General features: G+C 47.6%; 1 protein-coding gene and 1 long non-coding RNA gene across 3 annotated transcripts in view; one reads left to right on the forward strand and one right to left on the reverse strand.

The window, feature by feature from the left end:
* Nucleotides 1–18,789, reverse strand: part of LIPC (lipase C, hepatic type) — a 128,856-nt gene that overhangs the window by 83,384 nt on the left and 26,683 nt on the right. The gene's annotated exons all lie outside the window — the stretch shown is intronic.
* LOC309866237 overlaps nucleotides 16,309–18,789 on the forward strand; it is a 43,755-nt gene continuing 41,274 nt past the window's right edge. For both annotated transcript variants that reach the window (XR_014312510.1, XR_014312511.1), the window contains exons 1-2: nucleotides 16,309–17,524; nucleotides 17,764–17,851. This is a non-coding gene — a long non-coding RNA (uncharacterized lncRNA). The remainder of the gene's footprint in view (nucleotides 17,525–17,763; nucleotides 17,852–18,789) is intronic.

Consider the following 18,789-nt stretch of genomic DNA (forward strand, 5'->3'; position numbering starts at 1 on the left):
CTCAGCCCCCTACTGACACCCTTTGCTAGACACCTACTGTTCTGGGGGAACCCCGCCCCAAGACTATCCTTGGTGCTGAATCTTAAGGTCTAGGACCACTTTTCAGCTGCTCCTTGCACGACTTTCCTCCTCCATCTCCCGCTCTTGCCACGTGGCTTTGCTCAGTTCCTAGAACATATCTCACTTTTTTCCCCACTAGAACCTTGACTTGCAGCCCACTTCCTTTCTATTAGCCTCGTTAACTCCTAGTCATCATTTAGGTTTCAGGGTAAATGCCACTTCCTCATCGAGCCCTGTAGCACTCTCAGCTAGCGTGTTGCATCTGTGGCTGGTTTTGTTTCAGCACCTCTGAATTTGGGGGGAGAAGAGGTTTGGAGAGGCCGCATACCTGATAGGAGCATGAACTTGGGAGCCAGCGTGCCTGGGCTCAGAACTTGGAGCTGACATGGGCTGTGGGACCTGGGCAAGCTATTTACCCACATGGTGCCTCAGTTTCCCCACCAGCACAAAAGGATAGTGATAGTATCCATCTTGTGAGTTGTTGTGAGGATTAAATAAGTTAATATTGGTAATGGCCTGCATGTCCAGTCCATAGTATGTGCTCTACCAGCATTGTTACATAGATAAAAGAACTGCCCCTGAGTGTTTTGCTCACATCCCAGGCATGGCGTATAGAACATTGCGTTTAGTCAGACGTGCTCATCCCTTCTTCCTCTCAAGCATAAAGTCCTTTTAAAAAAAAAAAAAAGATTTTATTTATTTATTTGACAGACAGAGATCACAAGTAGGCAGAGAGGCAGGCAGAGACAGAGAGAGGGGAAGCAGGCTCCCCGCTGAGCAGAGAGACTGATGTGGGGCTCGATCCCAGGACCCTGAGATCATGACCTGAGCTGAAGGCAGAGGCTTTAACCCACTGAGCCACCCAGGTGCCCCAAACATAAAGTCCTTTTGAAGGCAGGGAATATGACCTAGGCCTCTCTCTGCATGCTGGTGCCCAGAAAAGTACCCTGAGCACAGGGAATTATTGACAGATAGAGTTGGAAAGGGATAATGTGATGAAGAAGGGTTGAGATGTCAAGGACAGAACAGAATATCAAAGGCAGACCTACATGCTTAACTCTACTTGTACCATTAGAACAATAGGCCAACAAACAGGATCGCAGGGGATGATTCTCCCAGGTTCTAAGTGGCCTGCCATCTCGGGTAGGCTCAACACCGCTGCTGGTTTCCCACAAAATTTCCATAGAAATTTTCTCAAACAGCTCGGCCTCAAGAAGAGAGTCCACATTGGGTACACATTTAAAAAACAGATAATAAAAACTTGAGGAATGATCTGGGGTGGCTGGGAAAGCCACTTTGAAGATGCCCTTTTTAAGTATGGAGAGAATTAAGATATTTGATTAATAGATAAATCTCCCAGAGAAGAAATGAGAAAACACTCACTTTTCTTGCTTCAATAGCACTTTTCACAGAGCTATTAAATTACCAATACTTAGTAGGGGAAAAAGAGTACTAATTTAAAAAAGTGGTTTAGGACAACTTGCTAAAAGGTATTTTTACTCAATGGACATGGTATCGTTGGAGGCAGCTGGACTCTTGAACTCCCCAAATTTACCTAAAAAATAGATGGAGAACCATCTTTCTACTTTTTATCTGTGGTTTATTTTGGGGAATGACGTCTGTATGTTGACCAGTGAAGGGGCACAGGTGATCCCTTTCTCTCCTGACAACACTCAGATCTCTAGGGATACGTGTGTGCATGCTCCTGGAAGCTTCTGCCAGGGGCAAAATCCCCCTTCTCTCTTTAGGATCGTGGGTGTGATTCTAAGTCATAGCACAAGGTGTCAATTGCTTATTTGCCAAATGTCAGAACGGAGCCTCCTGGCGGGGGACTGAGTCTTAGAAAAGCTCCCCTCCATGACCATTTGACTGGTCTGTCCAACTTTTGTAATCTTTAGTAACCGGGCATTTGACAGAGGGAGGATTGTGTCTGATACTCTTTATTGTTTGTGTGGTTTGCATTTCATCTCAGAAATGATAAAAGTGAATTAAAGATAATTAAATTATCAACTCTCTTCTCAAAGAATTTAGTGATTTGGTTGGTTAACTTTGAAGAATATAGGAAATACTTGTTCTATACCCACATCGTTTTATTTTATACCCACATCACTAGGGAGATAGTAGTTTAGGCTGGAAATCATACTATTACCCAGAAACACACCGCTACCCTCTCACTGAGAAAGGGCTCCCCTAACGCATCCCTGATGGGAGGTTCTAAGATTGGCCAGGTCTGAGAAATCATCCAGTGATCTGTGTGAGGCTCTGGGTGAGATTTAATTGCTCAAGGAGGCCCAGTTAGTGATAGAGGCAGGTCTTAAACACAGATTTCCTGACTTCTAATCCTGAGCTCCTGCAAAACTCCCCAAACCCAGAGCGAGGGACTGGTATTGATCTTTGGGATAATTTCATACCACGAAGTTTTTTGACTTGCTGTAGACGCTTGCCATAAATGTTGCCTCAGAAACATTGGATGTCTCCATTGGAGGGCTGGAGGGCACATTCCAGGGGTCTTGTGGTCTCCTGTTGTCCCCAGAAGCATGCGTGGGGCAGATGGGCCAGGCGAGGAGGGAAGCAGTGCCCAGAGCTCGAGTGGCCCCAGCGGCTCCACACACCTGCTTAGGGACCTTCTTTTTTTCATAAGCTGTTTCTGCCTATATGACCTATATGTATTCCTTGCCCAATCACTTATATGCCAGGCTCTTTACCAAGAGCTGTAGGGATCATCAGGAATCAAAGACTTTGGACTTGCCCTCAAGAAGCTTGTAATCTAACTGGGTACCTAACAGATCCCTTATGAGAAGAGAAGCAATACCACAAGGCCAGGAGCCAACATTCTACATGAGGCTCATGGACAACAAATGTCTTGCAAGTTAGACCACTTCTAGCTGGTGTGCTCTTGGGAAGACTTCTCAGAGGGAGCAGATTTTGATGCTAACTTTGGAGATCAAGTAAGATCTTTCTGGGCCAAGAGGAAGAAGGTAGGTGTTAGAGGTGAGGGATGGATTTTTAATTTCTAAGCCGTAATTAGTTTGTGCTGACCACATGCCAGATATGGTGTGAGACACACAGTCAAGCAATACGTACCTCATGCCTGTTGTAGGCCCGGTAATGTCCTAGTAGCCTAGAGAACTGAGATTCCTGGCACTTTTCTATTTGTATGCCTCATTATACAGACAAACAAACTGAGGCTGTGGGTCTGGGCGGTAACTCGACCTGAGTCGGCGGGCTAGCATGTGGGCAAACTGGGGGTTTGATGTCAGCGTTCTGATCCTCACTGTGGTGCTTTCCCTTGCTAACTGCTGCAGAGCCAAAGTACAAAAGGAGAAATACACAAGACACGTTTGAGAGACAAAATATAGGTCAGTCTATGAAAGACAAATTGGGCACCAGACCTGAGGTCTATTCAAGCCATCCAAACTGCATATCCTTGTAACGAAACAATTCTGTAAGAAAAGATGACATTTCTGTGGCCTGAAATTTCACGCCTTATGCAAGTGGTATTTATTTTTCCCTGCAAATTACAATCTGCATTGACATTATTAAGGAAATCACATGGACCCAGCAGAAAATGAAGAATCCAATTGATTATTTTTATTGCTATAGAAGTCCTTTGTAGGCAGGCTGGGAAGAGACCCAATTTCATTTGCTTGTAATATTGCAAACGCCGCTAATTGCCTGTCTTTGGTAAAGGATAGAGACAAAGGAACAATCAAAGGTATTTATTAGAATTTCTGTTTGGACAAATTAACTTTGCATTTCAGTGGCCTGCATCTCGGTGCAGAACACCAAAACTCCATGTGTTACTTAATGATAGTTGTGATATCACTTTCCTGCTGTTTATATGGTTGTTTCTAGCAATGTCTATAAAGTACTATTGAATTGACTATTTTCAGATTGGATTTTTTTTTTCCTGCAGAGGTTGCACTATCAGTCTTTTGCCATTCAATTCAATTTAGTAGTTTTGACAGTTGGAATAACTACGTTGCATCTTAATTTGTGTGCCTCATGCATAAATTACATTGTTTGCCAAACAATAATGAGCAGAGAAGCTACCAGGAGACTGAAAATCAGCGCTCAAGAGAGATCTGGGTCTTGCAGGTTGGAAAATGTCCATCGAACATTTGAGAGTCCAATGGACTTCAACCCTGGGGCCATCAGAATGTGGGCCACATGGTTGGTACTTAATGGATCTTTATGGACACTACAGTCCATTAATGCTTATAAAAATTGGCCTGCCTCTCTAGTCTAATGTACATTTTCTCATCATTCATTCATTCATTCATTCATTCCTGAGAGCTCAGTGTTCCTGGAGGTATGAAATATTATGAATGATATTTGTCCACTGAATTACAACTCTGTAAAGTTTACAAAGCAAATTCACAGAACTCCTAGTACAGCAAGGTGGGAGGTCTGCGGCACAAATGCCGCTGGGAGAGATGGGGTGTTATAGCCTTAGAACTAGACTCTAAGTTCAATTCTTGGCTCCCATGCTTACTAACTCTATGATCTTGGGCAATTTGAATGACCTCCCTAAGTCCTAGACTTCTCATCTGTGAGATGGGGAGAAATCACAGTAATACCTACACGGTAGGGTTCTGAGAGGAGTCAATGAAAGAGAGCTTGTAAAGTGCCAGGCACTCAGCTCAAGAAATGCAGGCTATGGGGCACCTGGGTGGCTCAGTTGGCTAAGCGTCTGCCTTCAGCTCAGGTCATGATGCCAGGGTCCTGGAATCGAGTCCCGCATCAGGCTTCTTGTTCAGCGGGGAGCCTGTTTCTCCCTCTCCCTCTGCTACTCCCCTTGCTTGTGTGATCTCTCTCCCTCTCTCTGATTAAAAAAAAAAAAGAAAATAAATGCAAGCTATAATAATAATAAAAATAATTACTATTCTTAGAGTAGAGTCATTACTTCTGGCTTGGAGGCAAGGTGGGTGGTGGAGGCTTTGGTGTGGGGGTGTGGGTCAGGCTTGGGGATGCGGAACTGTGGGGAGGAGGTGGGCCTCCTGGGGGCAGGAGCTGAAAGCTTGAGCCTGGGAAGGTGTGTGCAGGGTGGTTAGAGGTCCCCCTGACAGGGACCGAGGAAGATGAGATCGGGCTGGAGAATTAGGTGGACCAGACCATGAAGGAACTTGTAGATCCCTGCAGACTGGCATATGGTTAAATTTTTCTCCAAGAATCAGGCCAGTCCTCAGAGGTCACGGAGAAGTGACCTGGTAAAAATCAGTTGCTTGAGGCCTGGCTTCCCTGGAGATCAAGTATTTTATCCTAAAAATGAAATTCGGTTACTGCTCAGTCAGGCAATTTCCCAAATTAAAGCAAGCAGAAAACAAGCATTTTCTAACTTCTACCTCATCCGGCTCTGAAACCGAGTAGAAGGAGCTGGTGTGGCAGCCGTGTGTTTTAGCTGACAACGAGGCATGAACAAACAATGGCGAATTTTTAACAAGATCTGCTATGACGCAAGACGAAATAAAGGATGTGAAACAGCCATAATCCACCAGGGAAATGGGAGTGACTAGCCTCCACTTGGGTAGGCTGAGGATGGTCAGGATCCTTGGTCTTATCAGAGGCTGCTTGGCAGACTGGAAACGAGGGAGAGACTTGGGGTCAGGGAACCGGGGAGAAAGACCCGTCTCAGTCCCCTGCCAGCTATCTGACCTTGGACATGTCACCTAACTTCTAAGGCACATGCCTCTCCTCCTTAGTGTGTGGCCTGAAGGATTACAGAAGATGATGCCTGCAAAGCCCCTCACTGTGCCTGGTAGACAGGAAGTATATGGGAAATTTTAGCCAAATCTATAGCGGAACCAGCTGATGCAAGAACAGTATTAAGTGGAATGGTTTCCTCTCCTCCTACCTCCTGGCTGTATCTTAGGATGCTGTCCCCAGACATTCCCCCTGGAGCTCTGTCTGTGGGTTGTCATTTTGTCTGCGTGCCTTTCATCCTCTTGAAGTCTCACTAATCGCACAGGAAGTGGGTGGGTAATGGGCTTCTCTGTTGTTCCACTGGCCTCCCAGTGAGTCTCACTGTTTTGCTTTCCTCGCCACGGGGGTTTCTCACACCCTCTAATGACTGTTTTCCTTTCAGAAATGGCATATTTTTAGACGAAAGCATTTCCTGTGGCTCATCTCCCGACTCTGGCAGATCTCTGATTTCTCATCAGTTTTCCCCGCCTCTCTCTGGTCTCATAAAACCCACCCCAGCAGCTTGAGCGCCGGCAAATGCAGGAACCACTTGCTCCCAGTAGCCTGAGCTACTGGGCTCAGAGCCCAGTAGGCTCTGAGCTGATACGCTGTGTTCAGGGAGTGGGGTGGGGGGCTGGGAGCAGGGGCCCGGGGTGGAGCAAGCCTGGGTCGAAACGTTGGGTCTCGGTAGTGAGATGGCAGTGGGCACTTTTGGCTGCTATCCACATTGGGGTTTCAATGTGCCCCAAACCACTCACCCTTCTTAGTCAAACCCAAATTGAAATGATTCCCTTCACCTTTTATTAACAACAGACCCGGGTTTGAATTTTGGCTTCTCCATAGATTTTTTCCGTGAGTGACTTAAATTCTCTAAGCCTCAGTTTCTTTATTTGGAAATGGGGACAATATCAGTAAGCCTCAAAAGGGCCATTGTGAAGATTATAGTAAATGCAGTATATAGGCAAAATGCTTAACACCCATACCTGGCACTTAGTTTCTCTTATTTTTAATTTAAATAAATATCATAATTTAATTAAAATTGCATTTTGAATTGATAACATTGATAGTACTATAATTTATTATTTAATTATAATGATTTGTGTTTGCGCTTTATTCCCCTCATTGTAAGCTCCTTGAGGGAAGGGTCTAAATCATCTTCATCTTTGAATACAAAGGTCAGAGTGAGTATTTGGTAAATGTTTGAGGGCCTAAAGAGTGTGACCCAACACTTTCTGGAGCCAAAGGGCTTCATTACATCTGTCAAGTGTGGGAAGCGCAGATCCTGTTGGGGGCGGTGGTGGTTCTGTGTGGGGCCTGGAGGAAGGTAATGGGAGGAAGTACATGACCAGTCCCTGCCCTTGGGCACTCCAATGGGGAGACAGCAAGATCCATCAGGAGAGGAGCACAAGGGGCATTAGGGCAGAGAAAGGGCATGTGCTTGTGCTGGCCGGGGGAGTGTTGCCCACAAGGACAGTTATCACTGGGTGAGGGGGAAAGATGGGTGGAGGACCTTCAGGTACCTGCCCTCTGTAGGGCTCTTTATACAATGAAGATTGGATCGCCATATATTTCTGTTTGCTTTAGTTAATTTACTCAGTTGATTCTCATTTTTTGAAGCTCTGACTCGTGGTGTTTCTTTGAGCCAAACCTCCACTTACGCCTAGACCACGGTGACATGTGTGTGACACTCAGATTGTCTCCTCCCCACCCCCCACTGCTCCATGAGCATGACAGACATGGCTAATGGATCACAGCATTCTTCACACTGAGCCTGGTATCATGGTGGTCATCCCTGATGGAATGGAATTGCTCCTTGAGCTGAAAGCCACTTACCATCTTTGGTATAGACTCTTAGATCACTGCGTAAGGCCTGATGCCTCCATACATTTCAATAGCTTATAATTTTCCCCACAAAATGCTACTATGCTCCAATTCTTTCCACCTTTCTCTATGGAAGCCTCCTTCTTACTCATTATTGGAAAGATTGGAAAGTCTGAGCTGTTAGGAGGACGAAAGGCAGACAGAAAAAAGAACAAGTCTCTACCTTTAGCTACTCATATTTGGCAGGTGTTTGGAAAAATCTTAAATTTTGACTTTGGATAATGGGTTAAAATGTGATTCTTTCTATATTTTTGTTTTTAAAAATTTTGTATTAAGCAAGTATTTATTTTTCTTTCCTTTTTTTTTTTTAAGATTTTATTTATTTGTCAGAGAGAGAGCACAAGGAGAGGGAGAAGCCGGCTCCCCACTGAGCAAGGAGCCCAATATGGGACTCAATTCCAGAACACAGAGATCATGACCTCGGCTGATGGCAGACGCTTAACTGACTGAGCCACCCAATTATTACTTTCTTGATAGAAAAAAATGCATTTTATAATAATGAATTTTGTAAAGATTTATTTTTAGCTATTTGAGAGAGAGAGGAGAGAGTGTGCGTACATGTGAGTAACAGTGGGGGAGGGGCAGAGGAAGAGAATCCTCAAGCAGACTCCCTGCTGACTGGGGAGCCTGAGGTGGGGCTTGATTCCATGGCACATGAGACCATGACCTGAGCCAAAATCAATAGTCAGAAATTGAACCGACTGAGCCACCCAGGTGCTATTACAATGCATTTTATTATTTTAAAAAAATTTTTTATAAGATTTTATTTATTTATTTGTCATAGAGAGAGAGATCACAGGTAGGCAGAGAGAGGGGGAAGCAGACTCCCTGCTGAGCAGAAAGCCAGACGCGGGGCTCAATCCCAGGACTCTGAGATCATGACCTGAGCTGAAGGCAGAGGCTTAACCCACTGAGCCACCCAGGCACCCCTATAACGCATTTTAGTTTGAAGTTTACAAAACTTGTTCAGAACTTACCACTTTATATCCTTTCATACCTTTCGAACAATGGACCCTGTGAATACACTACGTCGTAAAAAATGAAGTCAATAAATTAAATGCTGGTCTTTGTGTTTGTACTTGTGAACACCCTCGTTTATGAACAATTTTCCCATTTCCAGAGTCTTCTGAAATTCAAAGAATATATTCCGTGAAGATAATGAGGATGAGGGAAAGTCGTCTAGCATTGTGAAGGATATACACACCTGGGGGTGATCGATTTAAAAAAAAAAAAAAAAATCCAGAACAGTTTTTAAAAGAATCTAGGTGGAGGGGAAAGTACTTTGGGACAAAAGGAATTTGAACTTAGGCCCTAGTGGGCAAGGCCCTTTTGAAATTTCATGCCTATTGTATTTGTAATTTTGTATTCTTTTTCTTGAAGTGAGCCTTCCCTTCTTATTCAAAGCTCTATGGGGCTTTAGGCCCCATGAAACCTGGCTGTGTCCATGTACAGAGGAACGTTTTTCTTGGTCTCTCCAGGGTTCAGTGTCCATCAGCCCTATAGCCTTGGGGGAAGTGCTGGCAAGGGAGCACCTGCCTTTGTCTCTCTTCTTCTCTTGTCTCTTCCCCAGGAGCTGTATTTGTTAAAGGGAATACACAGGCCACATTTTTACTATCCATTTCTATGGATGGAGTCCTGCAAAGGCCAAGGTCTTCCACTGCTCTTGGCTGTGAACGCAGTGGCCAGGCCTCCTGGGCTATGTAAGGCAACCCCAAGATTCTCAGTATCCTTATCTAAGCCAGTTGGTCAGGCCCTGTTTTGGAGGCTGCTGACCTTCAGTTTTAGAAGGAGTGCAGCAGAAGGCCTCACTCGGGCCTCAGGCCCAAGCCAGATCTTCCTGTCCCTTGTGAGGGTGAGAAATGTTGTCACTGTGTTCTTTGTTTGGTCCCTAGTACCCTGTGTATGATGATTGTGACCCTGGAGGACCAGGGAGTGATGTTAGGATCCTTAATAGTTCAACATGCTCATAAAACTATTTGCCTTTATTCTAACTTCTAAGCTAGAAGAAAAATAAGAATTACAGAGAGTCAGTGTTGAGTGCTTATCATATCTTGTCACTATCTTTTGATAAAGCAGAAGAACTCTGGGTGTGGACAGGGCAGCAAAGCTGAGGATAAGTAAATAACTCTGTGCAAATGCTAGCAGCTGTGCAAATAAGTGGGCAGAGGATCCAAGGTGTGCAGGAAGGGAAGAAACAATTTACTGGAAGTGGATTGTAAAGCACACAAACCTTAATGAGGTAAACATATTTCCAGATTAGCAGAGTTCCATTGGGTGTGCAGAGGTTAGTTCCTAGTTTTCTTTATGACTGAATGCTTTATGACTGGGGTGGGCCTTTGTGGGTTTAAAAAACTCCCTAGAAGATTCTAATGTGAGTCCAGGGGTGAGAACCCCTCTATAGTTCAATAGTATCAGCAGGAATCAGTCAAAAAGAGGATACTGTCAGAGGGCTGGAAGGGTGAACTCATGTTAGGGATCACACCAGGATACAAGGGCTTTTCTCCATCTCAGGAGTTAGATCAAGAGATGAATCATTATTCTGTAGAGCAGTGGTTCTCAAACTTGAGATTGCATCAGAGTCCAAGAAGGCCTGCTGAAACCCAGACTGCTGGACCTCTGATTCATTAGGTCTGAGACTCAAAAGTAGACATGTCTGACAAGTTCCCAGGTGATGCTGATGCCGGGAGTCTGGGGACCACACTTTGGGAACCACTGTTGTGGAGAACGTAGGTCTTGGTTCCGAGAGGCATTGCTGGGGTAAAGGAAAGAGCATGAGCCTGGGGGGGGGGGTGGTCCATGACTGCCACGGTTCATGCACCTGCTGTGTGACATGGGGTAAGCCATGCGACCTTTATGGGCCCAATGTGTTAATCCATAATCTGGGGCTAAGATGAGCTGCTTTGCCTATTCCCCAGGGTTGAGTGGGATAATCAAGAATAACTCTCACTGGGCCCTTCCCAGGTGCTGATCATTCTCCGTGCATCATTTCAATTTACTTTCTCAACATTTCTATGAAGTAGGTCCTATCATTCTTATTTTACAGGTTCAGAGACTGGAGTTCAGAAAGCTTCATTACCTTGTCAAGGGCACTGTGTCAGAGGCAATTCCAGCTGACCCCAGAATCCACGCTCTCAACCATGGAGCCAACCCTGACCCTCGGTGGGAAACCCTGTGAACACTGAGACTTGCCAAACAATCTTTTTCTAAGTGGTGAGCAGGATTTGATGTAAGGGATATCTAGTGGGTGAATCAGTCTAAATCACAGTGAGCAAACCCCAATTAAATCAAGTCTGGGCAGATAGGGAGGGCTCCAAAAGAAAACACAACAAAACACATCAATCACTCAGTTGCAATGTTTGAGAACAGGCCACTCAGATAAGACGAAGGCATTAATTAGGAGGAAAAAGGAGCAGAGCAAACAACCGGCAGGAAGACCAGAGGGCTCTTTCAAAGCCTGGTGGAAGCCCAGGAAAGCTGCCTCCCAGAAAACCTGGCAGCGGATCACAAATGCTGCAGCTGATTCATTAAGTCAAAGCAGCCATCTTGGGAAAAGGGTGGCTTTGAAAAGCAACAACAAGAAAAGAGGCTTGCAACGGGGGACCGGGAAAAGCCACCAACTGGGACCCAATATGGGCAAATTAGAAATCGTGACCTCAGGAGCAAGTCGGGGTGCTCACAGAGATGAGCCCGTAAGCAAAGGTTCTGCACCCCAAATAGGGGAGCCCCAGAGGCAAGCACCTTTTGGTCCCTGGCAAAGAGATAGCCCATGTTCAGGGATGGATGAGACCAATGATCCCTGAAGGCCACTCCCAACTCTCCGTTCCAATGGCCCTCTGTGAGCTGGGTTCAGATTTCATTGGTCTACCAGATTTCTTTCCCCAGGTAAGCAAGTCTTTGGGGAAGAGTGCAATAAATGAAAAACATTTTGACTGTCAGAAAACAAACAAACAAACAAACAAACAAAAAAACCCACAAAAAACTGAGGAAATTTCATGCCAAAGTTTACCAGGGAAAGGAGTTGTTATAACTATCACACATGGGTAGGAATGTTGCAAAACAAATACTTTTATTAAACAAACAAACAAACCAGGATTGTTGTGAGGGGTCAGGTAAGTCAGTGGTGTCTGAAAAGCACTTTGAAAGTTGGAATTGTTATTCATTAGAATAAAGGCATCATAAAAAATTGGGATAATTTTTTGAATGAAGAGATGTAAAAAGTGACTTGACTTAGTAATCGCAGTAACATATAAGAGTTTCGTATTATACAGAAAGAGAAAGAAGAAGGTCTGTGCATCCCAGGAGGTAAAATACTCAGCTGAAGATCATAATGAAATAGGGCCATGTGAATGGGCAGAAAAATAGATGACCTTCAGTGTAGAGAAGATCACGACATGTTCGGCAATGAGTAACCCGACAACTTATAAATTGGTCAGCTGTGACCTAATGGGTATCAACCCCGACGAATTTCTGTCTTTGTGGTCTGTTTCTCACCTGTAATGCTAGTTTGGTCAAGATCACTAACAACGTATTTAAACACTAGATCCTTAGAACTCAAGGAAGCTTTGGAAATAAGGTAGTCTGTTGGTTAATTTTTAGGTGAGTGAGAAAACTGAGACTTGTTAGGCAAGGTAGCTGGTCCAAGATCCTATAGGCGATTAGGGAATGCACTGTACGCAAGATGGAAGCCATTAATCTACCTTTCATGGAACTGAGGTGTCTGATAAAGGACATCTTGAAGAGCATGCGGGATTTCTAAAACCCTCTAGATTGATGAGGTGGAACGTTCACCAAGTGCTCCTTCAGAATGCCCCACTGCATTACTGTACAGGACAAGTCACTGAGATGGAGAGATAGCTCATGACTAGGAAGATTTTCCAAATAATCTTATATAAGTGACTCCTATTAATCACACAGATGGGACTTTACAGTGAAATCACAAATGAATTTAGAACAAGCAAAATGATGACAGTCCAAGCATCTGTTGATTTTGGGACAAAGTCTTCTTATCTTAGAACTGGAATTTCATCATCAGCGATGGGGCTTGATAGGACTTCCGAGGATTTTTAGACTTCCATCAGAAGATCTCCCTCCTGTTCCAGTGTTAATTAGAAGAGGTGGTGGGGGGTGCCCAGGGGACTCAGTTCGTAAAGTGTCTGCCTTTGGCTTAGGTCATGAACCCAGAGATGAGCCCTGGGATTGAGCTCCACATTGGGCTTCCTGCTCAGTGGGGAGCATGCTTCTCTCTCTGCCTGCTGCTCCCCCTGCTTGTGCACTCTCACTCTATCTCCCTCGCACTGTCAAAAAAAATAAATAAAATCTTAAAAAAAACAAGTGATAGACACTGGGGTCTATGATTCTCTCTCTACTTTCCTGGGCACTATACCTAGATTGACCACACACCAGAGAGAATAGAAATGATGACAGAGGATAGAGAGCACTCTTCAGATGTGTTATTTGTGATGACTGACCCTTCAGACTAAGCTCCTGGTCCCTGGACCCCCAGGACTTGTCTGAGCCTTCCCATGATAGCTGATTTCCCAGGAAGGAGGATCCTGGTCTAAGTTCTTTGCTCTCTCCCTCCCTCTGACAGACAGAGATCACAAGTAGGCAGAGAGGCAGGCAGAGAGAGAGGGGAAAGCAGGCTCCCTGCCGAGCAGAGAGCCCAACGTGGGACTTGATCCCACGACCCTGAAATCATGACCTGAGCCGAAGGCAGAGGCTTAACCCACTGAGCCACCCAGGCACCCCTAAATGTGATCTTTTAAATCTTAAGTCTTCATTAGGATGATGTAAGAGCACAGTCTGTGTCGGAAACCAAGTTTAAAAACGGTTGCAAATCCTAAGTACCAGTTGTAAGTAAAAATCCATCAATAAACACATCCTGCTCCAAAGAGCAAAGAGCTGAGGGTAGGGAGGCAGTAAACAACCTCTTCTGATTGGAAGGACAAGATGACACGGGCAAATGTAAGGTATATGAGACAGAGAATCTTTTTCTTTCTCTGGTTGCTGGAGGAGCCCCAAAGTCAAGTGATAGGCCTTCAATAATGGGGTTTTTCTTTACTCCGCTGCAAACCAGTAATAATATTCTTTTCTTTGGCCTTCAAAGGTAAAGTAGAAGAAGGACCCTACCTGTTTTGATGCCTGGTGAAGCCACAGAAAGTTCTAGAAAAACAAGAAACCTGGAAGGGACTGACCCCAAGAAGCTTGCCTTCTTAGAAAAGTTGCCTTCTGCAGAAATGTGAGAGGACTCAAGGAAATGTTTAGTTTGAGGTGAATAACAGCTAAAAACCAGCATTTCAGATGCTTAATGCTCACGTGTCTTTAAATCTTGCTCTAAACAAAATGCTTTGCTTGTACTAGTTGTTTGTCATTATGTGCTCTTTTAGTGAGAAGTCCTGCGGGCGTCTAGTGAGGTGGGAGAGCAGGCTGGGGTCTGGTTCGGTTCACATGTGGCTGGGGAGCTAGGCTCTCTCTCTCTCTCAGAGGCCGTTCGTTCACTCGGGCAGCGTCCGTGGCACTGACATGACGGGCGTCACCGGCCTGCGCAACAGCCACAGCGAAGGCCACACCACTTCAAGGTGGAAAGTGACACACATACGGGCAGGGATGAAAACTCAAGCAGGCCGCAAGTGTGTGCCCCTTGTGTCATGATCTCTTTAACACAAAACCGTGCTTTTGGCAATTTCTCCCCCTCAAGTGAAAGCTTTGGATTTCAAGTGGGGTTTTTGCCTTTCATCGGTGCCTGCTCTACAGTTCTATTTTCTGATCCATTACTTTCATCTCTGAAACCTGTCGTTGTGACTCTCGTATCCATGGAACGATCGCTCCAAAAGCTTTTTACTCTTTGGGTCAGAAGCGTTTAATATCAGGCCATTTAAAATGATTGTGTTTGTATTGACCTCATATTTTGAGAGTCATGCGCGATGTCCTGGGAAATCAAATGTTCAGAGATGAATGAATGCCTTTCTTTGATAGTTGTTCCCAGAGGAGCAAAGCAGGTGAGGGTCCCCGAGAGAGCGCGATGGCAAGCTGGAGAAGCTGGTGGGTAGGGTAGGTACCCAGCGCCATGTTGCTGAGGGAGAGGGCAGGGGAGCGCTTGGAGAGAAGGGAGTGGAGGAGGTGAGATGAATGCGGGTTGGCCTCCAGGACGAGGAGAGATGCTCTCCTGACGAGAGGAGGAGAGTGGCTGACCCTGGGTTGCTCGCAGGGGCTCTGAGCAGGGAAATGTAGCAGGTGCCGTAGCTTGAAGGTGAGCCGTGGGCAAGAAGTTGGGGTTGTTTGGGTTGTTGCCTTAAGGACACCCCACCGCAAGAGAGTGGGAAAGGAAAGAGCAATGCGGATTCTGAAAGCTTGATTTGGTCTAGGGCAAGGACTCCCAGAGCGGCAAAAGCATTTTGGGGGATGGTCTCATTTGAAGACTTCAATCAGCCAGTTGGAAGACTGATGGCACTTGCCCTGGGAGTGGCTCTCCAGGTTGCAGGAAGGCAGCCTCCCCTCAAAGGTACTGGCCCCCCCATGGGCACAGACAGCTGCCTGCGAGGACAGGACAAGGGGCTAGATAGGTGGTAAAGTGACAGCAGGGCCAACCAGGAAAGCGGCATGTGCTCTAAGGGGGTGTCTCCTTATCCCCCCTCCACAGCGGAGTGGTTAGAAGCGGACACTGATGCACGGAGCTCAGGCCTCCCCGAGGCGGTTGGTGCTGGAGCTCCAAGTCCCACTCCGGTCTGTACCTCACCATCCTCTTTGCAAAGTCTAGTTTCCTCATCGGATGAATGCAGTCCTTGGGGTCATCGAGATGAAAGACAATGGTTCTTGCAGATGAGGTTAGCACCTGTCCTGCCTGGTTAGTGCTCAGTAGGGGTTAGCCATGAGTACAGTGTCCGAGAAGGGGGTCAATCAGAAGTCTCATTGGGAGGGGGAGGCCCGAGTCAGATCTCAGCAAACGGATGGACCCTCAGACAAGGAAGCCCAGAGGAGTGAAGTGGGAGTGTGGGGGTGTCCACCTTTGAGTCAAGTATTGTGAAGGAGTAAGAGGAAGATGGTTGGAAAGATGAATAATAAGGCAGAGAGGGGTTATTATTTGTTGGTTTAAACTCATCCTCAGGGGACGCCTGGGTGGCTCAGTCACTTAAGTGTCTGCCTTGGACTCAGGTCATGATCCTGGGGTCCTGGGATCGAGCCCCATGTCCGACTCCCTGCTCAGCAGGGAGTCTGTGTCTCACTCCCTCTACTCTTGTTCTCTCTCTCTCCCCGCACCTCAAACAAATAAATAAAATCTTAAAAAAAAAAAAAAAAGAAGCTCATCCTCAGATGAAGTAGTGTAGTGAGGCTGGGGGTGGGCGTGGGGAATCCGAGTGCCCCTACCCCCACCCCCTGTGGACCCCAGGATGAGCCACTGCAGGCCCTGAGGCAACATGGCCTCTAGGCAACCTGGAGAGAAAAGGTAAAGGATGTTGGGATGGTGGTCAGGGCTGGGACATTGCCTCTGTGTGTGTGTGTGTGTGTGTGTGTGTGATGGTAGCGAGTGGAGATGGAGAGGGTTGTGGTGGGGCTGAGGGCCTGATGTTTCTGGACGAGTTCCTACCATGCTTCTACTGGGCAAGAAATGGATGACTTTCCTCTTGTCTCTCAGACACACAGGACGGCCTGGCACAGGGCCCAGCCAGATGTAGTACAAGGACAAGGAGTCTCCCGGGTTGCTGGCCTCCAGGGCTGCCACAGCCGTCCCCCGCCCCCCAGCAGCCAGCTCTGTCTGTTTTGCTTGTGAGGAGGTGCCAGCGCAAGACACTTGGAAGCCCTCTTTCGTACCCTCGGTTCCCCCAGCGTCTGTGTGAGATGAGCCGGTGATGGCTCCTGCTCAGGGCCCAGGGAAGGAGTGCAGCCTGCGAGCCCGCCCTTTGCTCTTCATGGTTAAAGCAACCTTCAGGCAGCAGAGGAAAGGCAGCTCTTCGCACCTATCAGCTGCGATGGGTAAGGGCCTTCTGTCCCTCCCTCCAGCTACCTGCTGGAGTGTAGTGACAGCACAGAGAGTTTTCTGTGGCCCAGAGAGTCACGGCGACGTGCTTTTTTACTCATCAGAGTCCACTCCCCTAGGTGATCAGTTTTTATCCTTTGAGGGGGCAGGACAGGTGCTAGCAGCAAGTGTTGGGGTCTGAGCCCCTTTCCGGAGGTCATGGAGTGCAGAGACTGGAAACACTGTGGGGCCCTGGCAGCGCTCTGCTCAGAGCCAGTAGCTGTCGTCAGGACCGTGGGCCAAATGACGCAGGTCGGTTTCCTCATCCCATCAGTCCACAGGGACATAAGCATGGTAGTCCGGCAGGGGGGCTCCTGCCGCAGCATGTCCTCCGTCCCTGGGGGACTGGCCCCCGGCTTCCATTGTCTATAGCACTGTGGCCCTGCTGGGTCCCTGCGGGGAGGAAGGAGTGGGGCCCCCTCCCTGGACTCTGGCACAATGACTTCAAAAGCAGGGCTGAGGCAGCAGCATTCTGGGGCCACTTAGCAATACAGGATTAATTCCAGAATTTGTGCAAGTGCTAATGGGGACCAAGAATAACTCCACTGACCTGTCTTGGCAGGCAGGGCCCCGCGGGGGAGCAGGGCTGGGGTGGCCTCGAGGGGGTTCCCCGGGCCTGCTCCCTCTGCCTGAGCCTGCAGAGGCCTGGGCTCAGGGCGCAGCTTCCCTTCAGCGCTGCCTGGGGCAGGGTGGGGGTGGGGGGAGAATGATCTGGAGCCACCCCAGAGGCTGGGCCAGGCCCTCCACGTAGGACAGGGAAGGCAAGAGCTGTGGGTTTGGAGAGAAAGCCAACTTGGTGGTTAGCCTGCTCACGGAGCCTTACTTCCCAGGTGCTGGCCTGCCCGAGGAGGGTCCTGCCTCTTGTGCTTAGAACTCATCTGTCTGAAGGTCTAGGACAGGGCAGGGAGGGGGCATTCATTTCTCTGGCTTTCGTCGGGGAGGGTCAGTTAGGGAAGAAGGGTGTGTGTGTACGTGTATGGATGTGTGTGTGCGCACATTCAGCTGTAAGAGCGTGTGTGTCTAAACTGATGGATGGTAGACAAGGCAAAAAGGGGACCCCTGGAGCCCACTTCTCAGGGAAGATGCAGAAAGCCTTTATAGTAAATGCTAAATGTCACCCTTTTTAGTGAGATAGGGTGGGGTCGGAGCCAGAGGACCCCAGTCCTGGACCCGGATGTCAATTAATGAATTAAACCAGCTAACCCATCAGTCATGGTAAGTTACTCATCATTTCCCTCATACCCACTATAGCCCATGTACCATGCATAGGCTGGGCCTTGGTCCCAGGGCTCACAGTCTGATAGGGGAGGTGGAAATCTGAACACGCAGACCAGAGATGCGACTACAGTGTGATACAGACCAGAAGCAGGGGGAAATGATGGAAGCAAAGAGGAAGGGGGCCTAACTCCAGGGCGGAGGGATGACCCTTGGCTTTGGGCTCAGAGGATGAGGTGTGGACGCTGGATGGGTAGGAGAGGGGACAAGGGAGCAGAACCCAGTCCAGAACTTCCAGGAGCAGAGAAAACAGTGGGAGGCAGGTGTAGGGTGGGAATGTTAAGATGGAGCTGAAATCTGGAATTTGAAGGGAATTTTAACCAGGGAGGGGAGGAGGCATGCCAAGAAAGTCACTGTGAATAAAAGGCTCTGGAACGTTCAAGCCCCTTCTCTCCAGCTGAGTGGGTGGTCCCTGGCCCCAAGAGCCCACCAGGACTGTTCGCACATGCTGCCTCCTCTCTGAGCCTTTTTTCCCTTTCCTCGTTCCAGGCCCCCATCACCCCGATAGCTCCGCACCACCCCCTGCCCCACGAGCTCCTCTTGTCAAGTGCAGCCAGCTGTCCTCACATCTCACTCTTGCTCTGTTATCACGGGAACCCAAGGGCCTTGCCCAAGGCCACCAGGGGCCTTCGTGCCAAGGAGGAAGCCGTGCTGCGTGCATAGGGCCATGAGGCTCTAAGATAACTTGGCCCCTCCCTGAAGCGTAAAGGGAGCCAGTATCTGGTCTATTCAGGCGCTGCTGGGAAGGGGGCGTGCGCTCCCAGTTCCTTCCTGCGGCAGCGGCAAAGGCCTCCAGAACGTGGCGCAGAGCCCAGGGCTGCTTTCTACTTCCTTATGGGCCAAGCCCAGTTCGGGGAGATGTTTATTTGTTTTCCCAT

Source organism: Mustela nivalis (genome assembly GCF_964662115.1).
Source record: "Mustela nivalis genome assembly, chromosome: 6".
Lineage (NCBI taxonomy): Eukaryota > Metazoa > Chordata > Mammalia > Carnivora > Mustelidae > Mustela > Mustela nivalis.